Genomic DNA, 7,302 nt, shown 5'->3' with positions numbered 1-7,302 from the left:
CTTACTGGGATGCTCAATAAGCAATTGCTATGGAATAGCACCCGATTATCCCAATTTTCTTTATTTTTTATATTGAATTATTTAATGAAGATGAAGGAAAACAAATGTTCCTTATGTTTATTGGTTGTTATATTATTTAGAACTCCATTTTTCTTAGAAAATGTATTGTAATTATAACAAAAATTTACAAAAAAAAGAGAATGCTAGGGAATAAATAAATCCATGATTTCACCCTTTGTATATATTATACCTGCAACTTCCTGAAAAGTCTCAACCAAGTCCCAACTTCATGACTTAATATATGAAAAAAACTGTTATGTAATTTATAGACTTAAATAAGTTTTGTTATGGTTGAGTCTGAGCGAATAGTTGTAGATTTATCTACATTGTCTAAAAACTAAGACAGATTTACTCCAACACTGTATCCCTCACTAGAAATGAATCACAAAGATGGAGACTCTAGACTCTAGAAATAAGTACCTTTGAGACTTTTCATAAGGCAGGTTTCATTTATTTATAACTTCAGCAACCAATACTCTGGAGACAGACATCTTGGGTCTAAGTAACATTTGTGCCACTTAGATTAAAAATTTTCCAAGTTACTTAGACTTTTATTAGGAACCAAAGAAGTTGTGTATGAGTATTAAATGAATTAATATATGTGAAGTTCTTAGGTCAGTGTGTAAAAGCTTACAATTATTTTTATTACATAAATAAGTAACCAAACATTATTGTATATATCCTTTATATGTCTTTGATTTTTTAACTTCATTTTAACTCTGTGAAATATGACTAAGGTGGGTATAATTATCCTCATTTTCTAAAATGGAGCACTGTATCTTGGACAAGCAATTTTCTTCAGATCAGGACAATGGAGTTATAAAAATTATTTTTGCTCTTTCACATAGTTGGTACAAATGATGCATTTAGAAGATTTGCTTTAATATTAAAAACCATTTTATTTAGTATCCCTTTTATAGAGTCATTTATGTAATGTGCAATTGCCACTGGTGTTCTTGTTGCAATTTTGTGACTCATGAAGGATGTGGACAAGGGCTTTGATAAAAATGAGTTGTTTTGTAACATGGTAATTATTCAGATTATAGTATTCTTAAGAGAATATCAACAATGATTGCAAAAGGACAAGGGCAAGGACAAGAGAACATTATGTTTTCATGTTTTCCAAGGTATACAATGACTAACCTTTTTTTTTTTCTGAATAAATACTGTCTTCTTTCCTCTGATGCCCCCCTCTGTCTCTATTCTTCAACCTCATAAGCATACATTGCTTAATTACTGCAATTTTTGATAGAATCCAATCCATAATTAGCCCCTACTTTCCTTTCAGACTGCCAGCTGATGATTGGCTCACAGTGGCCCCAGCAACATCTAGCTGATTTGCTCCTCTGCAGTGATGCTCATTGGGCTGTTTCCCTGCCCTTTCAGGCCACGGAGCTGCTCACTGGGGGACTTTTTTGGCCCCGCCCACGTGACCCAGCCAATCGGCCTCAAGAGCAGGAGGATTGTGGGAGGTGGGGAGGCTTGTGGGTGGAGGAGAGGCTGGTGGGAAGCCGGTGGTGGCAGTTGGGCTCTGAGGGTTTTTCCTGAGGAGCTGTTTTGTTTGGCGTATGTGGTTCCAAAAAATCCTTCCTGAGAATAATACAACACCAATCCAGACCCTGGAAGAGACACTGACATCCTATGAGCCATTTCTTTTGTGAGTTGTTTCATGCTGCAGTAAATCAATAGATTTTTTTTAAAGTATGTTGCTTATGATCTATATTCAGTGGGCTTTCAATTGTCCCTTTACTAAAAAAAATACAGAAAAATATAAGAGGATTGTTACACTGTAGGCACATGCACTTGTCATCCCTCAGGGTGTTTATGCTACTATACTATGTTCTGTAAATTGACCATAACTGATCACTAAATGGCTTTGAAGAAAGAAAGGTAGGACAGACAGTATTTTCCCTGTATTTATGTGATTTTAATAGACCAGCAATTTATCTTAGAAAGTACACTCTGTTAAATGCCTTAGAGATATAGATTGATATTTTACTCTGATCACTCTGTTCAAAAGTCTTTAAGTCATATAAGAGATTAGGAAAAGTAGAAAATAAATTCTAAAGACTTATTTTTTAAATCACTGCTAAATCAGTAATCCATATATAAATGCTGATATTATAAAATCATTGCATACTAGATTATTTTTAGACTGTGAGAGTATATGACATTATTTAAGAATGCATAAATTCATGTTTTATAAAGTTAGCTTGTTTTAGAACTAGTCTGTCACATTAGGGAGAATGCTGCAAATATCACCTCTCCTATTTTCTTTGTGTTTCTGCTTGACAGTAAGTGATATACTATTGGCAAGCAAAACTTTGGTACATTAAAAATATAAAAATAGCCATTGCTACATGGTTTAATTAATATATATCTTAGTAAAGGTATCATTGGATGGTTCTTTTTATCTTTTTTTCTATATTTGCTTTGCATTTCTAGTTTGTTTTTTCTTATATGATTTTAAAAGTTTTCTCAAAATGTTGATGCTTTTAGAATAATCCATGAGGTTAGCTTTCCTACCTTTTTATTGCTTAATAACTTTAAAAATTCAAGTATAAAGAAATGGTTTTGCCTCTCATAGTTTGAGAAAGTAAAACTGAAGAAAAGTCCTCTTTTTTTCCAATATAATTTCCCCAATCTAACAGTTTTCTTAACATTTCTTTCTGTATTTGGTGATGGGAGAAATGAGGAACAGTGGTGGTATTTGGGTGATAAGATGCACTACATTGTGAAATGAATTTCCAAAACATGCAAATACCTCCTCTAGAGGAACATCACAGGTGGTAAAACTTATAATTCTTTTATGAGTAATGATCAGTTTATTACTCTAGGTGGAGGCACAACTTGTTTAAGGTTTACTGATTTTAATCTGCTTCTGTATTTCCAGATGTTAAATGGGGTTGTACAATAGACTATTTTTCACTGAGAAAAATATCCACTAGCAATAGAACAAGGACCCATTCTTTTTAAATGTTGGCTCTAAAGCTGAGCCTGAAAGATCCTCCTCACTTTAATTTAAGTCAGAAGCTGAGTGAGCAACCTTTTTGAACTCTAGTGATTGATCATCAGGCTAGTTTCTAGATCCAGGACCAGATTACTCAAAAGTGGCCACTAAGGGCTGGGGACAGGGGGACTAGTGAGTAGCCTAGCAGGCCTAGCATAAATAGTAGAAAGCCAGTTTTACTAATATCCTTGAACTCATCTTAGGGTTTAAATACTGTCATTTGGTAACATTGAAAAATTTAAAAAAAAAACACATAATTTTTCTGACTATAATGAAATTAATGATAAATGAGATAGCATTTTGTGTCTTTATTTAAAGTGCAAAGCCAAAAGACAGAGATATGTGATTCTATTTAAAGGATAATAATAAAGCTGAAATAGGGTGAAGAGTTTAAATAAAACCATAAGTATAGTTGTGTGAGATCATTATGTAAGATGTTTTTAAATTTTAGATTTTAATTTTAGGGTTTTTCCCCTTATATAAATTCATTATATTTATCTATCTGCAAAAGACTTGGTTGTGATGTGCTTACAAACTGAATTAATACTCAAGAATTTATTCAACACACATATGTGTACCATGTGCCAGGGACTCTGAGATATGGGAGAGAGAGCAGTACTCTGCAGAAATCAAATATCTGTTCCTGCCTTGTGACAAAGCCACATTCTATAAAGGCAGAATTCTATTTAATGTCCTGGAGAGCTTCTTAATTAAAGTGTGGCTGACTACTTCAAATCTTAGCTTAAATATTATCTCCTCAGAGAAGTTTTCCCTGACTACCCCACCTAAATTAGGATTCCACTGTTATTTTGTTATCTCAGTATTCTGTTTCCTTCATGGATAGTATGAACATTTTCAAGTATTGTGTATTTATATTCTGTAAGCTTTCTGAGATCAGAGATGCATCTTTGTTATTCACCATTATAACTCTTGCATTGAGTACTATGCCAGCCCCAAACACATTTATTCTTCACCTACAGTTTCAACAAGATTAGCCTTGATCATGGTAATGTATTTCAACTTGATAATACAGTGATGGATTTTTTAAAATTAACTCTATTTTTCTTGTCACAACCAGAATAGGAAGCAAGGAAGAAAAACATTTATGTGTTTCTCTATACTGAATTTCTTTTTTTTAATAACAAAATTAAACCTTATTCAGTAGAAAAGAAACACTCACTGCAGAAAATGTTAAACTACAGAAAAAATGTAAACTCTTGGTTTTGAAATATTTATAACTACACAGAAATTGCAAAAATAGTACATGGTGGTCTCTTATACCTTCTACTCAACTTTCTCCAGTGTTTACATTTTACATAATCATAGCACAGTATAAACTCAGGAATTGATATTGGTACAATAAATGTGGATAATTTTGTGTCATGTTGTTACATTTAGATCTCTGTGACTATAGCCACAATCAAGACATGGAGCTGTGCCATTGCCACAAAGCATTACAGAACCACCACCTCATGCCATTCGTGATGGTCACTCACCCTATCATCTCTAGTTCTGGCAATCTTGAATGTGCTCTTGATAGCTATAATCTCTTCCTTAATATTGAAACTGTTGTTTAAGTGGAATCATACAGTATTGGCTTTTTCATTGCTCATAATAACCTTATCATGCATCCAAATTGTTGCAGGCATCAATAGTTTTTTTTTTTTATTTTTTATTTTTACATTTTTGCAATGCTGTAGATTAAACCCAGGACCTTATGCATGTTAGGTCTGTTACCACCCCAGCCCAATGTCTTTTTGTTTGTTTGTTTGTTTCATTTTGGAGTGCTTTCCCTCTGTTGGAGCAAAAAAAACAAAAACAAAAAAAAAACAAAAAACTTTTCACCCATTGAAGGACATTCAGGCTCTTTCCAGTTTTTGGCTATTTCAAATAAAGTTATAATGAACAAGTGTGTAAAGGCTTTTGTGTATTCATAGTTTCCAATTTTTTATGAGGACATAATTGCTCAGTTTTATTTTTGCATTTTGGTTAATAAACGATATATGAAAAGTAGCACAGAAAATTTGAAATTATGAGAAGCATTTAAAGGAAGGAGAAATGATTACCTACCTACATTTCCACAACTGAATGTCAGTCACCATAGTATTTTTTCTTCTAGTTTGTTTTCATGTACAAGATTTTTATTGATGTTTATAAATAGTGCTAATTTTCATATGGAATATAACTTTGTATTCTAATTTTTCAGTTTGTTACTATGAGATGATTATTGTAAGCAATGTAGGAAAGACACACACATGCACACACACACACATATATAAACATTTTTATTTGAAGTAAAGCATAATATAAAAATTAATGCCCCCAAGCCTACCACCTATTGTAACAAATAGAACAACATGCTGTTACCTTTGACACTCCCTTTGAGTCTGTTTATGTTTTGTCTGTCTTTTTAGGCATTTTTTTAATGGGAGATCTTTCCAACAATACTGCTGAAATTTTTTTCTAAAGAAAACTTTAAAAGAGGTAGGAAGCCACTGAAACTATTCTTAGCTCACTGTGAGTATAATCTGTCTCCTGTTCTTCCCTCAATACCTTGTCAAAAGCATCTTACTGGAGGTATTAAACTTTATTCTTTTGAGAACACTGTGATGTAATGAATCTCTTTAAGCAAAAGACCAGTTAATAGCAGACCCTTGTAGACCTTTAAAAACCAAAAGAATTAAAAATCTTACACGAGAGTACTTTTCATAATTTATGTTTATCGCATAGTTAAAAGAGCTGATCAGTCTCTTTTTCTACTTCATTAATTAGATGGATGTACTCTTCTTGAATTGTGAATGTAGATGTTCTGAGTATAAATTAGTTTTATTTTGCATATTGAATCAGGAAGCTATCATTTTGGCTGAAATTATGCAGTGTCAGTATACAAACTGTATCTCTGCTAAATATCATGAAGTTTATATATTTCAAACTATAGTTACTCAATTAGTATATGAAATGTTGATTTATAAGAACTTATTTTTTTCTACTTTTATGGTTATGACAGCACTTTCTTACTCTCAGACACACTGCCAGTTTTTCTCTTTGTTTACAACATACTAAAATTTCATTCTTGACACATTTTAAAATACTACAAAATCAGATCAAGGAAGCTAAAGATATAGTCTAATGATTTTCTTGTATTATCTGCTGGATATTTGGAAAATTTAATGTGAGAAAAAACTTCCATTAAATCCTGTGTCAGACATAGCATAAAATGATCTATAGACAGAAGGACAAATTTCCTAACAGAATTTTCTGTGAGACATAAACATTCATAACAAATCACAGTTCAAGAAATTCTGCTTTCAACTGGTCTTTGACCAGATGATAACCTTAGAGAACAGACCTTCCCAAGAAAAGTGACACTAACATAGTGATGTATTGATCAAAGAAGCTGATGGCACAACACACTCAGAAATGGCAAAGAAAACAAGTCATGACATTCCAAGATGAAAGATGAAAATCGATCCTTAGATGTGATCCTAACAGTATTGCCCTGTTGTCATAGACTTTAGGTTTTGAGGCTATTTAAGCCACACACACACACACACACACATACACACACACACACGTATTTAATTTTAATTAATACATTATGAAAACTTTATCCCTCACCATTTCAAATGCTGGAAATTAGTTCCTTTCCTCTTAAATTGTCAACCATTATTTCTATGAGGCAATAAAAGGGTTTTTCCAAGCATATTGATAACCTGTCCATCAATTGTAATCACAATTTTTCCCCATTCTTTTCTTTCTTATTCTGTTTCTCACATGTTTATTTCTGCTGGCTGCAAAGCTATAGATAACACCAGTAATAGCACCACAACAGACATTGATTGTTTCAGACTTCAAGGTATAAGTTTTTGTTCTCTGATCATACCTACACTTCTGTCTCTAGACACTTATAAAGTAGTTCTCACTAACCCTTTTAATGCTTCTGACCAAATCTTGCCTAGAATATTCCCAATAACAAAATAAGAAACAACATAAAATACTAACTATATGTCTATTTATTCCTGGAATTCTCTAGCCTCAGAAGCTCAAAATCAGTTCATGGAACAAGACTTAGAATACAAACCATAGCTATATGATTCCTCCATGTGATTGTAAGGGATTTTCCTTTGTGTTCCCCAGGTATGTTATGTACATGGTGTTTACCTTAGTTTATGTTAGCAAATATTGGGGGAAAGAGGACTATGGTTTTATCTGCATTCAAAGCACCAGAGACC

This window comes from Callospermophilus lateralis, chromosome 1 (genome assembly GCF_048772815.1).
Source record: "Callospermophilus lateralis isolate mCalLat2 chromosome 1, mCalLat2.hap1, whole genome shotgun sequence".
NCBI lineage: Eukaryota > Metazoa > Chordata > Mammalia > Rodentia > Sciuridae > Callospermophilus > Callospermophilus lateralis.
Note: the sequence above shows the minus strand (reverse complement) of the source record.